This window comes from Narcine bancroftii, chromosome 3, assembly GCF_036971445.1.
Source record: "Narcine bancroftii isolate sNarBan1 chromosome 3, sNarBan1.hap1, whole genome shotgun sequence".
NCBI classification, from domain to species: domain Eukaryota; kingdom Metazoa; phylum Chordata; class Chondrichthyes; order Torpediniformes; family Narcinidae; genus Narcine; species Narcine bancroftii.
Genome location: NC_091471.1, coordinates 88,469,467 through 88,495,098, shown reverse-complemented (window position 1 = coordinate 88,495,098; position 25,632 = coordinate 88,469,467). Strand labels below are relative to the sequence as shown.

General features: G+C 43.7%; 1 protein-coding gene across 4 annotated transcripts in view; it reads right to left on the bottom strand.

Moving 5' to 3' along the window:
• rgs7bpa (regulator of G protein signaling 7 binding protein a) overlaps nucleotides 1-25,632 on the bottom strand; it is a 98,830-nt gene that overhangs the window by 12,144 nt on the left and 61,054 nt on the right. The gene's annotated exons all lie outside the window — the stretch shown is intronic.

Sequence of the window (25,632 nt, the reverse complement as noted above, 5' to 3'; positions counted from 1 at the left end):
GGAGGTGGGGTTGGTTTATATACCACATGTATAATTGTTTGAAATAACTTCTGAATTGAATGTAATGTAATTTTATTGTGGTTTAAAATTTGTAAATAAAATAATAATTAAAAAATGAATCTTTGTCTTTTCATTCCAGGTAAAATAGAGAAAAGGTACTTCTGCTCTATTTTGAGAAAAAGAATAATAGAGATTGTTAAGTGGGAGCTTTAAGAAAACTGTAATCAAGTCTGCTCAACTTCCCCTTCCCATTTGTTTCCACCTATCACCTATCAGCTTCTGTCCCATCCTCCTCCCTCATACATTGGCAATCTATCCTCATCCTTCTTAGTCTTGATGCAAGGCCTCAACCTAAACCATTGATCTCCTCTACTGATGCTGCTTTAATCCCCTGAGTTCGTCCAGAAATCTGCTTTTTGTTCCATATCTCAGCATCTGCAGTAATTTGAGTGCATTTATTTATTTCCCATTTTATCTTTGAAATATTAATCATCAACATCATGGTACAAATGATCTTTTTAGCGGATCGCGATATGTGGTGCAGAGACTATTTTGGCCATTTCAGAAACATCAAGAACTTTTACGTGTTAAGTTTGCCAGGACAAAATACCACAAATCATATTACCAAAGCAATCTTGTAGAAGTATTCAATGTTTCCTCATGGAGATCATTGCCTATTATCAAGACTCTATTTTTGCATGCATGTGGAAGTATTTTGAAATTTTAATCTTTTTTTAAATTTAAATTTAATATTTTAAAAATTTAGACATACAGCACGGAAACAGGCCCCTCTGTGAGCCTGTGCTACCCAATTACATCCAATTTACCTGGAACCCTCATCAACTTTGAAGGGTGGGAGGAAACCAGGGCACCTGGAGGGAACCCATCAAATACGGAGAGAACACACAAACTCCATTCAGACAAGGCTGTATTTGAACCTGTCACGCTGGTGCTGTAATAGCGTTGCGCTAACCTCTATGCTAATCATGCCACCTTCTTTCTTGATAGCATTTTACAGCAAGTAACAGGAAAAGCCTCCTTTGTTTGAAGGTAATGCCATATTAGTAATGAACAAATAACTCAATATTCTGCTTCTTGTAATTTATTGGCATGGCATTATCTTACTTCTGTGAACAAGTTGTAACAACCAGGCATCATTTCTTTAACCTTATTATATTATTCAGCAAACACACTCAATTTGGTACTGTGCAATGCAAAGATATGAAGTTAAAGAGGAAAGTCTGCAGATGCTCTGACTATAATTTACAGAAGTGCAAGAGATATATAACCAATGCATCAGGCCTGAGCTCTTCATCAAGGTATGAGCAAAAAGCAAGCAGATGTCTGAAAAAAAGGGTGGGGGAGGGGGGAAGAAGGGGCAGGGGGAGGAACACAGGCCAATAGGTCATAGGTGGATATGGATGGGAAGTCACAAGAAGAAACGCTGAGTGGTGATGAGGAAGGGAGTAGCTCTCTGAATGTAGAGGGAAAGGGGATGAGAGCTAGAGGAAAGGAGATGGGGATAGAGAAAGAGAGAGAGTGAAAGGGAAGGGGCCTAACAGAAACTGGAGAACTCAGTAGTAATTGGAGAGTGCTCAGTTAGAATATTACGTGCTGTTCCTCCAATTTGTGGATGGCCTCAGTTTAGCAGTGGGTAACTCCAAAGGAAATGGGACAATTACAATTTTTCAAAAGCAAAATATTTCAGTAATATTTTAGAGCAGTGGTTCTCAACCTTCCCTTTCCACTCATATACCACCTTAAGCAATCCCTTACTAATCACTGAGCACTTACAGCATAGGGATTGATTAATGTGAAATGTGAGTTTAGGGGGCAGTTTGAAAACCACTGTTCTAAATTGTTTGAGGGTACATCATAGAATCAAAATACACATTTCCCAGCATTATTTGACTTTTAGGCACCATTACCACTCGTAATGTCCCTTTGGAAAAGAATTCCATGAGATATATTTAAAAAATCAACGCTGGTTGTGAAATGCACAATTAGGTATGGAATTCTGTACTGGTAATCCCACACCATTTGGATGCTTTTAAAGTGAGCAAGTTGAAAGTATACCATTTTAATTTTGGAGAAGGTTGTAGATATACAGGAGATCTATTTCCTTTGGATACACCATTACCTAAAATACTTCATTTTGAGAAATAAAAGTACATCCATGCAATATGAGCAAACAGTTAAAATAATTTTCAAACACACATTCAGATCCATTGCACAATGATCCTGTAAAGATTTGTAAAGTATTTGAGGAATTCTACTTACTTTGATTTCCTTTTAGCCCATAACTAAAATTCCATAATTGCATTACCACCTAATCCAAGTTCCTATCAATGGAGAAGCAGTCATTGAAAATCCATTACATCAACACGATGGCATAAATGCAAAGGTTTAACCACCAATGGAGTCGAGTGTTAGTCACATAGTTAAAATGGACAGGACCCCATACCATACAGGATACAATCTTGGCCACCTGCATGGCTGAGAAGGTTGCAAACTGTGATGAAATATGTGAGGTCCAAGGAAGTGGGATTTCACTCTTACCTCTTCGAGGAAGTAATTGGCCCCTTTACCTTTTATTCAGATGCCTGCCAACATTTTTCCATACCTTGATGAAGTGCTCAAGCCCGAAATGTTGGTTATGTCTTTTTATCTTTGGAATATAAAAGGCACCATTTGACCTGCTGAGTTGCACCAGCATTGTGTTTCTACTTCAACCATGGTGTCTGCAGACTTTCATGTTTTACTTTGGGCCCCCTGTACTATACTTGGCTCTTTTATTTTTAAACATACAAACTTTATTCAAATTACAACATTGCAAACACAAAACATAAATACAGCTACAACTTAAACCAAAACTCACCATAACACGTGGCAACCAAACCACGAGAAGCAGTAATTATGACCACCTCTCTATCACATAGTATTAAACATTAAATTAAAACATGATTTTCGTCATCAACCACACATGCGATCCCCTGGGGGGGGGCACCATTCAATGAACTCAGCTACTGTCCCCTCTGACACCCAGTGTTCCCACTCCAACACCACATGGACCCGGACGTAACCCCGTAAGATGGTCAGGCAGTCAGCTCTCCCCATTCTCTCGAATGCCTGGCGCCTCAACCTGTGAATGGTCAGTTTCACCAACTTCAACAGCAACCCCACAATGAGATCCACTAAACGCCAGGCCCCCTTCTGCACTGCCGGTGGCAGCCATAGATCAAGAGCACAAAGCTAAAGTGCTACCAGAATTTGAAGAGGAGTCCCTTCAGGTAGGCAGGCATGTCAGTGAACCGACTCAGGAAGTGGTGCAGCACTCTCCACCCCAGGTTCCTGATGTAAAGGGGGAGGATTCCTGCATTCAGGAATCTCCACTGGGGACCTTCCCTTGATGCTGGGTGGTAAAATAGACCACTACTGCATGTCTGGATGACCAATGAGGGTGAGGAGCCCATATAGGAACAACTTTGGTGCATCCTGGAATGGCACAGTACAAAATGGCGTGAGGCGGCTCATGTTACCCTGGACTGGATCCTATAGCTGATTAGGGTACACTGGACTCTTCATGCACTTGCACTGCACAATATCACATAACTCACTAAAGCAGGGGTCTCAAACTCAATTTACCCGGGGGCCACTGGAGGTAGAGTCTGGGTGAGGCTGGGCCGCATCACGTTTTCCACAAGAAAAGCTCTTACAAAAACATTCCAATGTTATCAAATGTCTTTATTTTTATTTTTTAACACAAAATAAGATGAAAAAATAAAAAAATTAACAATTCATAAGAAAAAAATAAAATCAATCAGTAATAAATAAAAAAAAATGAAAATAATAATAATACAGCAGATATAGAAGACTGAAGAAACCACATATAGTTGCTGACTGGAGAAATATAATTATTATTATTCAGATTCAAATGTCTATATTAACAGTTCTTTAACCTTTAACTTTCTCAGCATGAATGGAACATTGAACATAAACTGTTATGAACATGTCTTCTTCTGCCTACTTCTTACTGCTAGAGATCTGGCAGCGCTTCCTCTCGCATAGCTGAGCCACATTTGGCTTAAGGGAGGAGGCAGTTGAGACCCTGAGTACGGCTTGAAGATGCTCGTCAGTAAGTCTGGACCTATACTTGGACTTATTGAAGTTCAAGGTAGAGAAGAGCTTTTCGCACAAGTATGTGCTCCCAAAAAGACTCATGGTCCGCTTGAACATTCGGGAAAGCTCAGGGAAGCTGGGGGGAAATTCTCTCAAAAACTGCCCAAACTTGTCTGCTTTTCCACTCACCTCCCTGAACTTGGTTTTGAGTTCAGAGTTGCACTGCAGGTCAATGAGCTCCATTTGAAGCACAGGAGGGGCATCTTGCACATCAAAGAAGAAGGGGTCCACAAAAATTTGAAATGTGGCTCTGTGCATCTTGAAGTCTGAAAATCTGTGATCAAATTCCTCCTGTAGCTTCAAAATGACATCCACATACTTCTCACCACTGAATGGTGTGCCTGAATCCATGAGCGCCTTGCATGCTGGGAAATGGCAAAGGTTTGTCTGAGAAAGCTGGACTTTCCATAACATAAGTTTCGCAGAGAATGCTCTCACATTGTCATAGGCAGCACTGACAGGTTGCCCCTGGCCTTGTAACTTCTGTTCAGTACATTAAGCTCATGTGTAATATCAACAAGAAAAGCTAAGTCCATGAGCCATTTGGGATCACTTAGCACGGGAACAGCAACCCCATCTTTCTCCATGAAGGCTTTCACTTCTGCTCTCAACTCAAAAAATCTCTTCAATATGTTTCCCCTGCTGAGCCAATGTACCTCAGTGAAGTAGAGCACATCCCCATAATCTGACTCCATTTCCTCTAAAAAAAGCATGGAAACTTCTGTGCTTTAAGCTCCTGGATCTGATTTGGTTGATGCATTTCACAACGACAGACATCACATTGTCAAACTTCAGGCATTTGCTGCAAAGAGCCTGCTGACGGATAATGCAGTGCAGAGCAATGGCCTCCTCCAGACTCTCCTCTTCCAGTTTTTTTTTTAACAAGTGCCACCAGTCCATTTTTCATCCCTGTCATTGATGGCGCTCCATCGGTTGTTATTCCAACAAACCTCTTCCATGGAAAACTGGCATTCTCAATGGCATCACACAGCTGGTAAAATATCTCTTGAGAGGTGGTCTGGCCATGCATTGGAATTACTGTGAGCAACTCCTCTGTGACTTCAAAATTGTCATCAACACCACGAACATAGATTGCGAGCTGGGCAGTGTTGGTGATGTCTGTGGTCTCAAGAGCGACTGAGTATACACTGAAACATTTTGCTTTCTCACACAGTTGATCATAAACGTCACTTGACAGGTCAGAAATGCGCTCTGCCACGGTGTTGGCAGAAAGGCTGATGTTGCTAAACTGACCTTTCTTTTCTGGACAGACAATACTTGCAGCCTGTAATATGCACTTTTTGACAAATTCACCTTCTGTGAATGGCTTTCCTGCTTTAACAATCATCTCACTAACCACATAGCTAGCTTCGACTGCTGCATCATTCTCTTTGGTTGCTTTCTTAAAGAAATCTTGTTGCCTCATTAGACATGTTTTAAGATTAGCAACCCGGTTGGCTCTCTCATCTCCTTGGTATTTTGAATACTCCTCAGCATGTCTAGCTATGTAATGACGTTTCAAATTGTATTCTTTGTGCACTGCAACTTTCTCTGTGCAAATAAGACACGTCGGGATACCCCTGTGCTCAACAAAGAAATATTGCATTTCCCACTTTTCCTGAAATTGTCTGTGCTCATCACCAAACTTTCTCTTCACTGCAGGCTTTGAAAAAGACATGTTTGGGGCTGTATAATATATATAATTCCACTTGGTGTCATTGTTGCGTTGAAGTTTCAGTTTTTAGCCGATGCGTCTTTTCTGCTTCTTTTTCTGTCCCGCTGAGCAACAATTTCCGGGTTAAGACTGGACGCCGAAGCGCGTGAAGCGGGAGCGGCCGCAGAAATTGCGCATGTGCCGCGTGCATATAATGACAAATAGAAAATGCACACAAATATGCTTATATTCGCAATAAGCCCAGCCGATGTCCCGCCCCCAAGAGCAATATACCCAACCGTGATTGGTAGGTTCATTCAGCTCCGCACACAACACTGAAAAGTGCCAATCATATCAAACTCGCAGGCCGCACTAACATTAAACTTTCATATTAAGGCGGGGCCACAAACTATCATCCCGAGGGCTGTAGTTGGCCCGTGGGCCGCAAGCTTGAGACCCCTGCACTAAAGCGAAGTGTATCAGGGAAATATTGTTTATTACAGAATCAAAATTTTGGAATCTTAAATTTTGAAATTTCACTAATTTATTGTCATGAATTCCTTGTTTTTGCAACTGTATTATAGGTGCAAATATTATTTACATTAAAAAAAATAAATAAATTAGTGCATAGGAAGAGAAAGTGAGGTAATGTCAGGGGTTCATTGTCCATTCAGAAATCTGATTGGCAGAGGGGAGAAGCTGTTTTTGTGCCACTGGAAGCTTGTCCTCGGGCTCCTGTTCTTCCTTCCTGATGGTAGAAGTGTGAAGAGGGCGTGGCGTTGGTCATGAGGGTCCTTGAGGATAAAGACTGCTTTCTTCAGATATCGCCTCTTGTAGATGTCCGAAATGGAGTGAAGACTGCTGGCCGAGTTCACAACACTCTGTAATATTTTTCTGTCCTGTGCAAAAGCACATCTAAACCAGACATTGACACAACTAGTCAGAATGCTCTTCAGGAAACACGTAGAAATTTGTAAATCTTTGGTGACATATCAAATCTCCTCAAACCCCTTACAAAGTATAGTCGCTGGAGAGTCTTCTTTGTAATTGCATCAACATGGAGGCCCCAGGACAGATCTTCAGAAATATTGACACCCAGGAAGTTGAAATTCTTAACCCTTTCTACTGTTGACCCCTTGATGAGGACTTGCATGTTCTCCTGATTTCCCCTTCCTGAAGTCCACAATCAGCTCCTTAGTTTTGCTAACATTGAGTGCAAGGTTGATGTGCCCCTGTGTTAATTGTCAGTGAAGAGATGTTTCTTCCAATATGTACTGACTCAGGTCTTCTGATGAGGAAGTGAAAAATCCAGTTGCAGAGGGAGGTGCAGAGGCCCAGGGTTTGGAGCTTGATGATCAAACCATGCACATGTTGCTGTTGTCTAGATGATCTAGAGCTGAGTGAAAAGCCAGTGATATTGCATCTGCTGTAGAGCGATTGTAACAGTAGGTGAATTGCAATGGGTCCAGATCTTTACTTTCCTACGAGTTAATTCTGGTCATCACCAACCTCATAAAACATTTAATCACAGTAGATGTGAGTGCCTCTGGGTGACAGTCATTGAGGCAGTTCACTCTTCTTCTTGTATGATTGATGCCCTTTTGAAGCAAGTGGGAACCTCCATCTACAGCAATGAGAGATTGAAAATGTCCGTGTACACTTCAGTAGTTGGTTTGCACATATTTTCAGTACTCTTCCAGGTACACCATCCTGAATAGTCTAACACATGATTTATAACATTGGATAACTGGATGAACTCTCATTCACCAAACATCAGTCTGGTGAAATCGCATTTGTTCATCTGACACTGTTGTTCCAGTATAGGATCTCCTGGCTTGAGAGTCCCAAACATCAGTTATATATCACAAGATCACAAGAAAAAGGAACGGAAGTAGGCCATTTGGCTCTGTGAAATCTCCCTGAGCTAAACTGTTCTCGCATTTAGTTCCAAGTTCCAGCCTTGTCCCCATATCCCTTGATATCCTGACTAATTAGATACCTATCAATTTCCTCTTTAAATTCCCCCAAAGATCCTGCCTCCACAGCAGCATATGGCAATGAATTCCACAAATCCACTACCCTCTGGCTAAAGAAATTTCTCCTCATCTCTGTTGTAAATCGGCACTTTTTACTTCTAAGACTGTGCCCTCTTGTCCTGGAATCACCCAACAGGGGAAACATCTTGTTATATCCACTCTATCCAATCCATTCATTACTCAAAATGTTTCTATGAGATTCCCTCTTATTCTTCTATATTCTAATGAATAGAGTCCAAGAACCACTAAGCGTCACTCATATGTTATCATTCTCATTCTGGTAAACCTCCTCTGTACCCTCTCCAACCTTGCTATATCCTTTCTAAGATATGGGTCCCAAAACTGCACACTAGAGACCCATAGGGTCTCATCAACATCTCTATTTTTATACACAATTCCCTTTGAAATGAATGCCAACATAGCATTTGCTTTTTTTTTACTGCCGATCCAACCTGGTGGTCAACTTTCAGGTTATCTTGCACGAGGATCCCCAAGTCCCTTTGTACTTCTGAGATTTGAATTTTCTCTCCATCCAAATAATAATTTGACTGTTTATTTCCTTTACCAAAATGCACAATCATATATTTCTCCGTACATTATACCGCATCTGCCATTTCTTCGCCCATTCTCCTAAGCTGTCCAAGTTTCTCTGAAGGCTTTCGATTTCTTCTACACTTCATACCCTACCACCTATCTTCATGTCATCTGCAAACTTTGCCATGAAACCATTTAAATCATCAATATATATTGTAAAAATAAGCGGCCCCAACACCAACCATTGCAGAACACCACTAGTAACGGGCAACCATGGGATCCTTTTATTTCCCCCCCACCCCAACACCCAAAAGAAACTCTGAGGATAATTGGAAGATTCCCATAAGTTTTATGATTAAAGGTCCCATTAACTCTGACAAATTTTTCTTGTCTTTTTTTCTGTAAATAGTGCTGTGGAGTACCACATGGAGGAAAACAAAGGCACAATTTCCTCTTATCATTTACCAATCTCTTTTAAGGGGCATACAATGATAGATCTGGACAGCTTGCTTAACAACATTCATTTCTTTTCTGCAGGAAACATCAAATCTCCTTTGTTGACCTCCCTCTTCATTTTTCTGGAAAAAAAATCATGTAGCATTAACAACAACCTGAAAATTATTTGATATGATGATAGCATGCAACTAATAAACATGTTCTAATCAAATGACTGATGGTTATTTTGAAAATAGGCTTATAATCCATCTGCATCAAATCTCTTCTGGACATGATTCTAAAGTCTCTGAAATACACTAAAATTACAGAGGAGCTTGATAAATGTCTTTATCCTGCTGTATTTGCCAGCAATCTGCAGCCTGCAGGGATTTCTCGCCTTGAGTCACCAATGGCCGCTGCCTGTGTATTTTTCAGCTGACCAATTGCTTTCTTTTCCTGGACCCTCCAGGGCCCCAAAATTCAACACTCCTCTGTTGAGAAGGAGGCTCAAGCCAATGTCGAGGCAGTGCGGCACTGGAGACACTACATGACTAGTAAATGACTTACCTTGCTAACTGACCAACATGCAATTGCATTCATGTTCAATAACCAGCAGTGTGGTAAAATTAAAAAAAACAAGATTTTAAGGTGGAGAATTGAACTATCCACCTACAATTACGATACCTTGTATTGGGCAGGGAAATTCAACAAGTCCCATGATGCTCTCTCTCACGGAACTTGTGCCAGCATTCAGCCTGACTGCTTACAAGCCCTTCACAATGACCTCTGCCACCCTAGAGTTACCAGGTTCTTCTACTTTGTCAAAGTCTGCAACCTGCCGTACTCCATTGTGGAGCTCAGGCCAATGACCAAAATCTGCCAAGTCTACGCAGAGTGCAAACCATACTTCTACCGCCAGACAGAGCGCAGTTGATAAAAAGCACCTGCCGTTTTGAACGCCTGAGTGTCGACTTCAAAGGACCCTGCCCTCCTCCAACCACAATGTGTACTTCCTCAATTTTCTGTTCGCCATCCCCTGCCCTGACATGATAGTTTTCACAATCATCCAGGCCCTGCGCAGTCTCTTCACTCTGTTCAGCTTCCCCAGCTACATTCATAGTTATAATTATGAGTGGCCAGCTGTGCCAGTACCTGCTAGCCAGAGATATTGCCACGAGCAGAACCACCAGCTACAACATCCAGAGGAACGGGCAGTTGGAAAGGGAGAATGCCACGGTCTGAAAGGCTGTCCTCCTAGTCCTGTGGTCTAGGGACCTTCCAGTCTCCTGCTGGCAAGAGATCCTCCCAGAAGCACTCCACTCCATCAGCTCCATCAAGTCCCTTCTATGTACTATCGCGAATGCATGAACGTATGTTTTCCTTCCCCAGGAACTCTGCAACAGGGATCACACTGACTGACTTTCCCAGGGCCGGTCCTACTCCAGAAGCAGGTGAAGAGCCATAAGTCTAACCCTCTGGTCAAAAGGGTATACCTCCTCCACGCCAACCCCCAATATGCCTAGGTGGTGTAGCTTGATAGGCATGAGGACACTGTCTCCATTAGGGATCTGGCGCCCTCAGGGGTTCTGGAGACCACCACATTCCCCCCTCACCCCTAGCCAGCCACGATGCACCAGGGCCATGGCACATTACCTCACCCCAAACAGAGGGCATGCCAGACTCATCACCACACACCCACCAGCCCAACCCTGATGACTGCACGCAGGTGCCCCAGACTGCCCAGGACCCCATCGCTGCGCTGCAGTCGCAGTCAGTATTACGACGGCCACAGCGGAAAATCAGACCACCTGAAAGACAATTTGACAGCCAGGAGCTGTTCCAAGAATCCATCTTGTAGGCATTCTACAAATTCTCTCTCTTGAAATCCAGTCCCAACTTGGTTTCCCAATCTACTTGCACGTTAAAATTCCCCTTGACTATCATAACATTGCCCTTCTGATAAACCTTTTATATTTGCTGTCATAATTTGTTGACCACCTCCCAGCTACTGTTTGGAGATCTGTATATAACTATCAACAGTGTATTTTTACCCTTGCAATATTTTAACTCAATCCACAATGATTCTATATATTCTGATCCTGTCACCTCTTCCTAATGATTTAATGTTATTCCTTACCAAAAGGGCCACACCAGCCCCTCTGCTTACCTGCCTATCCTTTCGATACATTGTGTATCATTGGATATTCAGTTCTCAATGCTATCCATCATTTAGCCATGACTCCGTGAGTGGCCACAAAATCAAACATGCCAATCTGTAGCTGTACTTCAAGGTTATAGACTTTATTTGCTAAGCTGGATGCATTTAAATACAAACCCTTAAGCCCTGTATTTGTCACTTTTTCTGATGCTGTGTGGTTGTTATATTGCAACTCATCCCCATGGCTGGAATTTTCGCCTATCTGCCTGTCCTTCCACACAAATTCCCTAGCAGCTGTATCTACTTGTGCACCAACCGTCTCTTACTCTCCCTCGTTACTTTGGTTCTCACCCCTCTGCCTATCTAGTTTAAATAAAACCCCAATAGCATTAGCAAACCTCCTCCCCAGCATGTTGGTTCCCCTCCAGTTCAGGTGCAATCCATTCCACTTGTAAATGTTATCCCTTCCCTAGAAAAGATTCCAATGATCCAAGAACAACTTGAAACCCTGCCCCCTGGTACCATCTCATCAGCCATTCATTTGTCTGCGCTATTTTCCTGTTCTGACCTTCCTTAGCTCGTGGAACCAGGAGTAATCCAGAGATTACCATCTTGAAGTTCCTGCTTTTCAATCTCTTTCCTAACTCCCTCAAATTACTTTGCTCCTACATGATTCCTGCCTATGTTATTAGTGTCAATATGTACCACGACTTCTGTCTGATAATCCTCCCCTTAAAGAAAATTCTGCAACCACTGAGAGACATCTTGGCTCGAGCACTCAGGAGGCAACACGTTATCCTGGAGTCTCTTTTATGGTTACAGAATCTCCTATCTGTTCCCCTAACTATCGAGTCCCCTATGACTATCACTCTGCCAGACTTCACCCTTCCTTTCTGAGGTTCAGAGCCGACCACAGTACTATTAGTCTGGCCACTGCCTTGCCCAGATAGGTCATTTCCCCCCCTCCCATGTCCCACCCCCGGCAGTATCCAAAGGGGTTCACTTGTTGCTGAGTGGAATGACCGCAGGGGTATTCTGCATTGTCTGCTTTTTCCCTTTCCCTCTCCTAACAGTCACCCAGTTACCTGCCTCTTGCCTCTTAAGTGTGACTGTCTCCTTATAATTTATGACTATCAAGCCCTCTGCCTCCTGAATTATCTGGTCTATGATGAGCTGCAGCTGGATGTACCTCTTGCAGGTGTAGTCTTCAGGGTCACTTGTGCTGTCCCAGATTCTCCACATCCTACAACTGAAGCATATTACTGCCCTAGCGTCCATCTCTACTACCTACTCTGGATTAGTATGAAAAGATCTTACCTGACCTTACCTGTGGCATGTCCTCAGCCTCTGCTTGCCAAAGCCTCTCAAATCAAGGCCTTTAACTCTCCATTCCTACAATGGGCCTCTGTATTGGGAAGGGTCATGAGTGTCGCGTGACCGCACTGCCCCATAACTAGTCGGAGGACACGCCAGCTGCCAATCAAAGTTTGGTTCCACCCCACCTAATTAGTGCACACCTTGCTGTTGGCTGCACCTAAATTACCTGGACTGGACTGGAGAATAGGAGAATGAGAGGAGATCTCATAGAGGCATTTCATATTTTGAAGTTTAGATAGGGTGGATGTGGTTAAGATGTTTCCCTTGGTGGGTGAATCGAAGACAAGGGGTTATAGTCTGAAAATTAGAGGTTATCCATATAAAACAGAGATTAGGAAAATCTTCTTTAGCCAGAGGGTCGTGGATCTGTGGAACTCACTGCCGCATACAGCAGTGGAAGCCAGATCACTGGGAGTATTTGAACAAGAAATAGACAAGTATCTCATTAGTGAGGGCATCAAGGGATATGGGGGAAAGGCCGGAAATTGGAACTAGTGTAGAGTAGCTTAGTGTAGATTTACAGAACAGACTCGATGGGCCTAGTGGCCTGCTTCTGTTCCTTTGTCTTGTGGTCTTGTGGTGTCCAGCCTGCCTGTACTTGGCCTTGGGCTATTGTCTCTTGTAATTGGATAAACCCTCTCTCTCTCTCTCTATCTCTCTCTCTCTCTCTCTCTCTCTCTCTCTCTCTCTCTCTTTTGCCATCTTCGAGGGACCACCCTGTTTCACTCCAGGCTGAGGAATGTGGAACAGCGCTGGAGAAATGTTGTTGAGCTGTGTCGATTATTGTCCCTAAATAGTATAGAGTCCTGCCTGCACAGAGTCAAGGGGTGGTAGGCATTGTATTGATTTTTCCCTTAGTTGTTTGTGTGTCCATGTAGTTTGTTCCCATGTTCATTATTAGTTGCCTGCATGTGTTTAATTGCTTACCGACTTTTTCCCATGATCGCTAATAAACTGTACGCGTTGTTTCACTGCCACTACCTTTTTCCCACGGCTGTTGTGTGTGTGTGTGTGTGTGTGTGTGTGTGTGTGTGTGTGTGTGTGTGTGTGTGTGTGTGTGTGTGTGTGTGTGTGTGTGTGTGTGTGTGTGTGTGTGTGAAGAGTAAGTGTGCTGCATCTGAAACTATTTCCAACACTTGCCTTCTGTAAATAAAATCCTTCACTACAAAATCCTGTGTTCAGAGTCCTTGCCTTTGAGATCTATCAAACCTGTTTCCTTATTCACAGCAGCCTCTCACATACTGTCTGTCCTGCTTGAGCTTCCTTTCTTTTTATTTGCTACTGGATCTATCTGCAGCACAATCTCCCACCAATCGCCAGTCTCCTTGCCTTTTAAACTTTCCGAAACAAACAAAGCACAGCTCTCCGCACTTACCAGTTGCTGAGACCTTGCTTTGCTTGCTTTGAAAATTCTCCTGAAACAAAGAAACATACTTAGCAGTACTTGTGTTGCCCACTCACCCCTCCTCATGTGGTTATCAGTATTCATAACCAGTAGATTTCCCTGAACCTTTAAAAAATATTGGAGTTTTTCTTGTAAAGCATCTCCTCTACTTGCTCTAATGGTCATTCATACAGCATCAAACATAGGATCTACTGTTCACTCACATATCATCACCACACAGTGCCTCCCCATCACTATTCCAATATCACACCATAACACTTGTTCCAGCTTCACACCATCATGCCTATCTTAATATTTTTATTCGTTATCTCATCAAAATAAATTCATCATTGTTGAATATTTCTTTGCACAATGGCCTTGGAATGACAATTAGGTGGTAATAGTATATCTAATTTTGAAAAATTGGTTCAAAGAGAAAAAAAGTTATGATGCCAAGAAAAAAGAATAAATTCTAAGATAAATATAATTGTTTCGGCTGTTGAGAGGCCATTGTTTGAACACTGGCATCAGGAAAAGCCAAGATAGGTAGCATTTGTGTCATCATCAATTCATCATGGTGCGCAAACATGACGGTTATCTCCCAGTCCTGCTCACCTTACCTGGAACATCTGGAGATCAAGTACTGCCCATTCTACCCGCCAAGGAAGTTCACCACCATCATCTTGGTCACATTGTACATTCTGCCACAAGCTAACATCAGGCTAGCACTGGTGGGACTGAGCCCTGTGATTAGCAGCCACAAGACAATACATCCTTATGCTTCCTGGTCATTATCGGGAACTTCAATCAGGCCAACCTGAAGAATACTCTAACAAACTACCAGCAACACATGCGAGATCAGAGGATCAAATGCTCAACCACTGCTATACCACCACCAAGACACCTACTGAGCTACACCAGGACCGCACTTCAGCAAGTCTGATCGCCTAGCTGTACTTCTACTCCCATTGTGCAACCAATCCCTGGAGACTGAGGACCACAGCACCAGTAGTGAAGACGGTGAAATTAAGGTTGACAGAGGTGGAGGAATGTCTGCAGGACTGCTTTGAATTGGTGAACTAGACCAGATCCAAGAACTCATCTTTAGACTTAGATTTGAGGAATATGCAACAGGTGTCACTGACTTCAAGACCTGCATCAATGAGTGTGTGCTCAAGTGCACATAGTGGGAGTTCCCCAACCAGAAGCCTAGGATGAACCAGAGGATTTTCAACCTGTTGAGGGTAAGATCAAGGGCGTTTAAGGCTGGGGATGCAGATCTCTACAAGAAGTCCAGGTACGACATTCAGAAGGATATCTCTTCATCAAAGTGGCAAGATAGAGACAGATACATGCCAGCTATGGAAGGGAGTGCAGGCCATTATAGCCCACAAAGCGAGAATGAATACCATAGATGGCTGTGATGCTTCATTACCTGATGAGCTGAACACCTTCTATGGTCACTTTCAGAAGGAGAATCTAGCAATACCTACAAGAATCCATGCAAAGGCTGAAGACCCTGTGTGATATCTGTCTGAGGCTGACATCAGAACTTCATTTAAGAGGGTGAACCCTCGCAAGGTGTCAGGCCCTGATGGCATACCTGGCAGGGTACAGAAAATCTGTGCCAACCAACTAGCCAGAATGTTCATAGACATTTTTAATCTCTCGTTGCTGCAGTCAGAGGACCCCATCTGCTTCAAAAGGGCATCAATTATCCCAGTGCCCAAATCTGAAGGCTTTATATCTTAATGCAAGAGGCATTCGGAACAAGGTAGATGAATTAGCTGTGGAAATTGAGATAAACAAATATGATTTGATTGGGATTACAGAAACATGGCTGCAGGGTGGGCAAGCCTGGGAACTTAACATCCCGGGGTATACGATATTTAGGAGGGATCGGCAAGAAAGAAAAGGGGGTGGGGTAGTATTGATGGTGAGAGAAGGGACCGACACGATTGACAGAAAGGATATCAACTCGGAAGATGCGGAATCTATATGGGTAGAACTGAGGAATAGCAAGGGGCGGAAAACGTTAGTGGGGGTGGTATATAGACCTCCAAATAGTAGTGTAGAGGTGAGGGAAGGCATTAAAAGAGAAATTAGAAAAGCGTGCAATAAGGGAACAGCTGTCATCATGGGAGATTTTAATTTGCATATAGATTGGACTAGTCAAATTGGTAAAAATACTGAGGAGAAGGAATTCCTTGAATGTTTACGGGACGGTTATCTAGATCAATATGTCGAGGAACCAACTCGGGAGCAGGCCATTTTAGATTGTGTATTATGCAATGATAAGGGGCTAATCAACAATCTTGTTGTACGAGGCCCTTTGGGTAGGAGCGATCACAATATGATCGAATTCTCACTCGACATGGAGAGTGAGGAAATTAAAACCGAGACTAAGGTCTTGAATTTAAATAAAGGGAATTATGATGGTATGAGACGGGAGCTGAGTAAGATTGATTGGGTGGTGTTTATGAAGGAGTTGACTGTGGATAGACAATGGAAAGCATTCACAGATCTAATGGAGAAATTGCAAAAATCGTTTACACTGGTTTGGCATAAAAATAAACCAAAAAAGGTGACTCAACCATGGATAACAAGGGAAATTAGAGACAGCATTAGGTCCAAAGAGAGAGCATATCAATTGGCCAAAAAAAGCACCACAACCGAAGACTGGGAGCAGTTCAAGATGCACCAAAGGAGGACAAAGGGATTAATCAAGAGAGCAAAAATAAATTACGAAAGTAAGCTTGCGGCAAATATAAAAACCGACTGCAAAAGCTTTTATAAATATGTCAAGAGGAAAAGATTGGTGAAATCCAGAGTAGGTCCCTTGCAGTCGAAATCAGGGGAATATATAATGGGGAATAAGGAAATGGCAGACCAATTAAATTCTTACTTTAGTTCTGTTTTTACAAGAGAGGATACAAATAACCTCCCAAGGATGTTGGGAAACATAGAGACTAATGCAAGGGAGGAACTAAAAGAAATCAGTATCTCTAACGACATGGTCTTGGGGAAATTGATGGGATTGAAGGCAGATAAATCCCAAGGGCCTGATAATCTACATCCTAGGGTACTTAAGGAAGTGGCCATTCAGATAGCAGATGCTTTAAGAATTATTTTCCAGAACTCGATAGACTCAGGATCAGTACCCATGGATTGGAGGGTAGCTAATGTTACCCCACTATTTAAAAAGGGAGGTAGAGAAAAAGCGGGGAATTATAGGCTGGTGAGCCTTACATCAGTAGTGGGCAAAATGATGGAATCCATTATTAAGGATGTAATAGCGGAGCATATGACTAGCAGAGAAGGAATTGGATGGAGTCAACATGGATTTACAAAAGGTAAATCGTGCTTGACAAATCTATTAGAATTCTTTGAGATGGTGACAGGTAAATTAGATGGGGGAGAGCCAGTTGATGTGGTGTACCTGGACTTCCAAAAGGCCTTTGATAAGGTCCCGCATAAACGACTGGCTTCCAAAATCAAGGCTCATGGGATTGGAGGCAAAGTATTGATGTGGATTGAGAACTGGCTGGCAGGTAGAAGACAGAGAGCTGGGATAAATGGCTCATTTTCTAAGTGGCAGGCGGTGACCAGTGGGGTGCCACAGGGATCTGTACTGGGACCCCAGCTGTTCACAATTTACATTAATGATCTGGATGAGGGGATTGGATGTAATATCTCCAAATTTGCAGATGACACTAAGCTAGGAGGGGTTGTGTGCACGGAAGAGGGGGTCAGGAAGCTCCAGTGTGATTTGCATAAATTGAGGGACTGGGCAGATACATGGCAAATGCATTACAATGTGGATAAATGTGAGGTTATCCACTTTGGTAATATAAACCGGAGGGCAGATTACTATTTGAATGGCAATAGATTAAGAGATGGGGAAGTGCAGAGACACCTAGGGGTACTTGTACACCAGTCTCTGAAGGCGAGCATGCAGGTACAGCAGGTGGTTAAAAAGGCAAATGGTATGTTGGCCTTCATATCAAGAGGGTTTGAGTATAGGAACAAGGATACCTTACTGCAGCTGTACAGGGCCTTGGTGAGACCACACCTGGAGTATTGTGTGCAGTTTTGGTCACCTTATCTAAGGAAGGATGTTCTTGCAATGGAGGGAGTGCAGAGGTGATTCACCAGGCTGATACCTGGAATGGCAGGAATGACTTATGAGGAAAGATTGCGCAAATTGGGATTGTACTCGCTGGAGTTTAGAAGATTGAGAGGGGATCTCATAGAGACCTATAAAATTCTGGCAGGACTGGACAGAATGGATGCAGATGGGATGTTTCCAATGATGTGAAAATCCAGAACCCGGGGCTATGGTTTGAGGATAATAGGCAAACCATTTAGGACCGAGATGAGGAGGAATTTCTTTACCCAGAGGGTGGTGAATCTGTGGAATTCATTGCCACAGAGGGCAGTAGAGGCAGGTTCATTAAATATATTTAAGAGGGAATTAGATATATTTCTTCAGTATAAGGGTATTAAAGGTTACGGAGTGAAGGCAGGGACGTGGTATTGAAATTTAAGATCAACCATGATCTCGTTGAATGGCGGAGCAGGCTCGAAGGGTCGAATGACCTACTCCTGCTCCTATCTTCTATGTTTCTATGTTTCTATGTTAAGAGCAGATTGAGCTGCCTCAATGACTGTCACCCAGTAGCACAAACATCTTCTGTGATGAAATGCTTTGAGAGGCTGGTCATGGACAGAATTAACATGTACCTAATGTTACAAGCCCAGAGGACCCCAAAACCCAGCAGCAATTGACATTCACCAAGACAAATGGTTACTTAAACAAAAGTTATTTTTAATTATCTTTAAACATAAAAACAGGATCAAACTTTAACTTATTACTATTAACACTTAACCTAAATTAACCCTCCTCTAATTCTAAGTGCATGTGTATGTAATGTGTCTGTATATGTTCAGAAAAGTTCTTTCATTCACAGCCCAATCTCACTTTTCGCTCCTCCAACTTCACCGGTATCAGGCAATTCTTATACTGTGCAGAGAATTTAAAAATTATGAATGTTTACCAGGCTTTGGTGCTTGAAAGGTAAATGGTTACCACTCAGGAAGGTTCTTGTTGGTTTTCAGACAGAGATTTGTTGCTCGTTGGACACACACAAATTGATTCCTTCCGATCAGCCACTTCAATGTCTTGCTGAAGAAACTTGCCCCATCAGGATTTTCCAGATGAAAACCTCATTCTTTCAGATCACCACAGATTTCCTTTACTGTTTCCCTTATCTTTTGTATGGACCACAAGGGCTTTGAACAGATTGAACTAAGAACTCACAACCCATCTTCAAAATGGGGTTTCAAACAAGCTTCCAAAAGCCACTGCAGAAAACCAGCAGTCACTCTATCTCTCTCTCCCCCCCACCCCCCAACCTCTCTACACTTACAAAACCATATGACCTTCCTAAAACAGCACATTACCTTCAGACAGATTACTGCACTAGACCCAATCTTCTGAGTTTGTTCATCTGTTGCTTTCAGAATCCATTACTTCACAGCATGTCCAATTAACACCTACTTGTGAAGTCCTTCAGCAAAGCAGTTTCTATTGTCCAGGCACTGGGAGCCTGGACTGTCTGGCTTGAATAGAGCTTGGCATTTTAAATGAGATGTGTTGTGAATTGTTTGTGTTTGTTTGTGACCTACACTAAAAAAAACACCACAATTTATCTCCTTTTTAAAACATATCTATACATAATATAAAATATAACATAATCTGTCACACTAAGTTGTTACAAGCCCAAAGGACCCAAAAACCCAGCAGCAATAGACATTCACCAAGACAAGTGGCTTTCAAAACAAAAGTTATTTTTAATCAACTTCAAACATGAAAATAAAATCAAACTTTAACTTAACTCTATTCTTATACTATATACTAACCCTAATAACCCCCATCTAATTCTAAGTGCACGTTTATGTAAAGTGTGTGCAAATTCAAGAAAAGTTTCTTTGGTTCACAGTTCAATCTCACTTCTCCTTCTTCCAAGTTCTCTGGGTGCAGGCAATCACCATACTGTGCACAGAATTTAACATGTATAAAGTTCACCAGGCTTGGTGCTTGAAAGGTAAATGTTTACCGCTCAAGAAGGTTCTTGTTGAAGGGTTTGCAGAGAGAGATATTTGTTGCTCCAGGATTTCCACAACTGAGGTACCACCACTAGTCACCTCAGGGTCTTGCTGATGAAACTTGCCCCATCAGGGTCTTCTAGATGGTAACCTCTTTCTTCAAGCTACCACAGAGTTTCATTCCTTCCTCTATTTCAAGAGAAACATCAGACAGATAGCACTTCCAGCCATCTACTGCTCTGGAACTTGCTTTCATCAGTTTCAAACAGTTTTCCCTGGATTGCACTTTTCATTTACTTGTCAGTGTCCCACACGCAGACTGACTGAGCTGTTAACTCAACTCTCTCTTTTTTCCAACTGAAAGTCCAAAGAGTGCATGTGACTCATGTCCTTGCAAAACCCCCACCGTCTCCAGCAAAACAACTGGAGTTCTTTCTTCTTCTCAAGTTGTTATCTTAGGTAAACAATCGAGAATTGACCTTCTGTGAGCACTTTGCAGAAAGGATACATGACTCCAACAAGACAATGGTCAAGCATTTTATGAAGGAGTCAGTTCAATTAACACCTACTTTTGAAAGATGCTCATTCTCCAAGAGATGCTGCAATGCGAATTCTTCAGTCTTTCAAATAAGATCTGTTTTAAAATGTATATATGTGACCTACTCAAAATCTTATGAATTCTTCCCAAATATTAATATTGTTACAAAGTAAAGGACGGACCCACTACAAATCGCCCATCATGACAATTGCTCCACAGCAGACGCATCACTGACTTACTACCCAGCTCTGGATCACCTCAAAAACAGTAACTCATACATACGGCTGCTCTTCATCAACTACAGCTCAGCCTTCAACACCATTTTTCCCTCAGTGCTTGTCAACAAGCTCCAAACCCTAGTCCTCTGCACTCACTCACTCAGCAACTGGATCCTTGACTTCCTCATCGGAACCTTGACTTCCTCATCAGAAGATCACAGTTAGTACGAATTGGAAACAACTTCTCCTCACAATTGCACTTCAAGGATGCGTACTTTGCCCACTGCTCTACCCACTATATACCATGACTGGCCAGGCACAATTCTAATGCTATCTATAAATTTGTCGATGACACCACTGTTGTCGGCAGAATCACAAACAGCAACGAGGAAGCGTTCAGGAGGGAGATAGATCAGCTCGATGAGTGGTGTCACACTCTGTAGGAAACTGGGAATTCACTATTGACGTGATGTCCTAAGGACTGGTTCCTCCTCCAACTCTGCCCCTGCATATCCCGATATAAACCCTGGATCCATGCCAAAACCCCAGTTCAGTCCAAAGACTATTGTGTGTTATTCTTACTGAATAAAAGCATGTTGTACTCTCTCTGGACTTGAGTGTTTTCAGTTGAACTACAATTTTATTCAGTAAGGAAGAGGATGGAAGCTCTGCTGAAACCAGCGATGTTGCTGATCGACCCTCTGTCCCCAGAGGCCTTGAAGGAATTCACGTACTGGCTGGCATGCTTCCAAATGTACCTGGCAGCCACACAAATGGTCCCACAGGTGAACTCAAGAGGTTGGTGGTTCTCTCATGCATCGGATGTAAAGGATTGCCGATCATCAGGGACTGCACTACTTATGAGTCGGCCATCGAAAAACTGAAAGCTTGCTACATGAGGCCCCAAAATGTCATCCTAGTGAGGCATCAGCTCTCGCAACAGAAGCAGCGGACTGGTGAGTCCATTGAAGATTTTGTCCTCATCCTATGAGCACTCGCAAGGAACTGTGGGTACAAAGATGGCACAACCCGAGAACGGGAAGATGAGTGGATCCAGGATGCTCTTGCAGTGGCATGAGGTCCAAGTACATCAGCAAGGCAGCGTGGCACTGTCTGACAGCATGTGACTGGAAAAGTCACTGGAGATGGCCCTACTGGGAGCTGATAACCTGGAAGGCACCCTCCAGGATGATCTGGTTCCCGGAGTGGCTCCATGCATGGCATTGGCCCTGACAGCGGCGGCCTCCAGGACCAAGGGATATTTATTCTGTGGTTGGCAGTAGAACCCAAGAACTTAATGTCCTGCTAAAGACTCCATCTGCTCCAGTTGTGGTAAGAAGGGGCACTAGATGAAGGTCTACAGGGCAAGGGGTAGCGCCGAGAGGTCCAACGCATGCGCGAGCCCCAATGGGCTAACTGAGGTGAGTCCAAAGCCTAATCCCACAACCTCCCAATGCCAGTGTTTTGCACCATTGCCTTCCTGTGGGGCTGCGCAGCAAGGGTAATGATGTGGGAAACACCAGCGACCATCTTACCGCATTTCAAAACTGGCACCATCTTCATCAGACAGGGAGGGGGAGCGGTCATATTTTCGCACCACGTGGTCTCTGCCATCTTGATGGTTTTCAAAATCGGCGCCAACAGAAGAAGAAGGAGGGTGGCCATCAGGCTGCACCCTGTGGTCCCTGCCATCTTGCCTGCCCGACAATATGCAAGGGGGTAGCGACCCCAGCAAAGGGAACAATTGCGCCTCTGGAGTCCTGGCAGCAATGGTGTTGGACCAGGATTTACCACACCAAATGAAAAATTCCACGATCAAGGTGGGGTTTAACAGACAAAAACTGAAATGTTTAATTGACTCTGGCTCAACTGAGAACTTTGTATATGCAGAGACAGACCAAAAACTTAACCTTCAAGATCACAAGATAAAGGAACAGAAGCAGGCCACTAGGCTCATCAGGTCTGTGCCAAGGCTATGCACTAAGCTAAATTAAACTCACCCAAGTTCCAATTACTAGTCTTTTCCCCATATCCCTTCATATCCTTACTAATGAGATACTTATCCATTTCCTGTTTAAATACTCCCAGTGATCTGGTCTCCACTGCTTTCAACAGCAGTGAGTTCTACAGATCCACGAGCCTCTGACTAAAGAAGTTCTTCCTCCTCTCTGTTTTAATTGGATAACTTCTAATTTAAGACAATGACCCCTTTTCTTTGACTCGCCCACCAGGAGAAACATCTTATCCACATTCACTCTGTCAAAACCTTTCAATATTCGAAATGTCTCCACAGACACTTTCAGGTGGCCATTTGCCCTGCTTGTAAAGCTGCATATATTGACAATATGCGGCTGTTGGGAGGCCACCTGAATGTACAGGAGGCGCTTGCAAGGTGAACTTTGTAACCCTCCTCCGAGAGGGATAATCGCCACAGCACAGTGGCCTCTCCAGCCATCTGAATGCAGGCGCCTAAAAGCGGCTACATTGGGATGACAATCAGCAGGCAAGCGCCTGACAGCTCCTCTCCCAGCTGCCCCTTCCCCCGGCGCAGGACGCTGGGGCAGGAGCAGCTGGCTGGGCTGTCAGAGCAGGAACTACGGGGATAGAGCAGTTAGCGGGGGAGAACGGGGACTGGAGCAGCCGGCGGGGGAGAACGGGGGCAGGGCTGTCAGCATGGGGATTGCAGGGCTAGAGCGGCCAGCGGGGAAGAACGGGGACTGGAGCGGCCAGCGGGGGAGAAGAGGGCTGGCCGAAACAATGCCGGTACCCAACTTGAGTGCCGTACTCACCTGCCGGCTACTCCAGCCTCCTTCTCTCCCACCAGCCGCTCCAGCCCGTGAGTGGGGAGAGAGCAAGGCAGCGGGATCAGTGTGGGGACGTCCCACGTGGGACGTCCCTGGACTGATAGCCCGCGCTGGCTGTCCCAGCTGACAGCCAGCCATCCTGAATTGACACCCCAAGGGACAGGAGCCAGAATGCGCTCAGATGCGCATCTCGGCGCAGCTGTCCTTTCAGGTGGCCAGTTTTGCGCTTTAAACGCTGCCACCTGAACAGCAATTTAAAGGGTCGCTTCTGCTTCTTCAAGCGCATTCTTAGCGCAGAATGCACCTGAAAAAGCTTATAAGATCCCCCCCCCCCACACTCCAACAAGAACAATCCTAGAGTTGCAAACATTTCCCATACTCCAGCCCCTGTATTCCAGGAATCAGCTTGGTAAATCTCCTCTGGACCCTTTCCAACAACATCACATCTTTTCTAAGATAGGTGGCCCAAAACTGTACTCTAAATGGGGTCTCACCAGTGTCCCATAGAGCCTTATTAACACCTCTCTAAACACAATACCTCTTGAAATGAATGCTTCTGATTATCATATTTTTTAGTATCTCATACGCAGTCTGTAAATATTCAAGAACATTGTATGGCTCATTTATCTTTGTAGGAGGCGGAATTCTGTAAGTTCAGAATGTATGTCTTGTTGGGTTTTGACTTCTTGTGTCACTTTAAAGACGTGACCCTAGAGTTTTCTAGCCCTCTTCCTCCCATTACGGTTCGGAACTGAAGGCCCCAAAACTCTGATGCCTCTTGTTGTCTCTACACTGAATATAGATCCACCTCCACTGATCCCGAATCTGAACACAGATTGCAGACCATTGCTATAAAAAGCAGGCACTACAGTGCAGAGAACCAGGCATTCATCAAGGCTGAGACACAACGACTGCTTGATGAGAACATTATCAAGCACAGTACCTGCCCATGGAGAGCTCAGGTGGTAGTGGTAAAGGGGGAAGAAAAGTCCAAGCTAGTAATTGACTATAGCCAAACTACTAATCGTTTTACACTCCTAGATGCATACCCCCTCCCTCGTGTTTTGGACATGATGAACGAAATTGCGCAGTATAAGGTTTATTTGACTATTGCCCTTAAAGCTGCTTACCACCATTTGCCAATCCATTCCAAGGACATCACTTTTGAGACTATCAGTTCCGGAGGGTTCCATTTGGTATCACAAATGGGGTCTCAATCTTCCAGAGACAAATGGACTGAATGGAGGATGAATTTTCCTTCCCCTTCCTCAACAACATTACCATTTGTGGCCACTTTCTGGAGGACCATGACACTAACTGCCAGAATTTTCTCCACACAACTGAGGCCCAAAACCTCACTTACAACGCCAGTAAATGCGTGTTCAGGGCTAAACATTTTGGGCTACATGGTAGAGAATAGCATCATTGGCCCCGACCCCAACAGGATGCGCCCGCTGTTGGAACTCCCAATCCCGATGACCACGAAAGCTCTGAGGAGATGCCTGGGCTTCTTCTCATATTACCTCAATATGCAGACAAGGTTCATTCCCTCTTAAAAAAACACTTCCTTCCCACTGACAGCTGAAGCTTAAAATGCTTTAAAATATGCCAGAAGCCACATTGTGAAGGCCACTATGCATGTGGTGGATGAGAAAGTACCTTTCCAGGTGGAAAGTGATGGCTGTGACCCTTAATAGGCAAGTAGGCTGGTTGCATTTTTTTCCAGGACCCTATAACGTCACAAGCTTCAGAACCCACCAGTGGAGAAAGAGGTTCAAGCCATTGTGGAGGCCATTAGGCACTGGAGGCACTACCTGTTGGGCAGAAAATTCACACTCCTCACAGACCAGTGATCAGTAGCATTTATGTTCAATAATACAAAACAGGGAAAAATTTAAAATGATAAAATTGCTCGGTGAAGCATTGAACTCTCCACCTACAACTAAGATATAGACTATTGACCTGATTCCCTTATTGAGCCTCCAGATGCCCTGTCCAGAGGAACCTGTGCCTCTGCACACACTGGGCAAAGCTCACCCAGGCTTCACACCTTTGTCAAGGCTTGCAATTTGCAATTGAGCATGTCAGGGAAATGACCAGGTGTTGCCAGGTCTGCACTGAGTGCAAGCCGCACTTCTACCACCCCAGCAAAGTGCATCTGATAAAGGCATCCCGGCCCCTTGAACGATTCAGTGTTGATTTCAAAG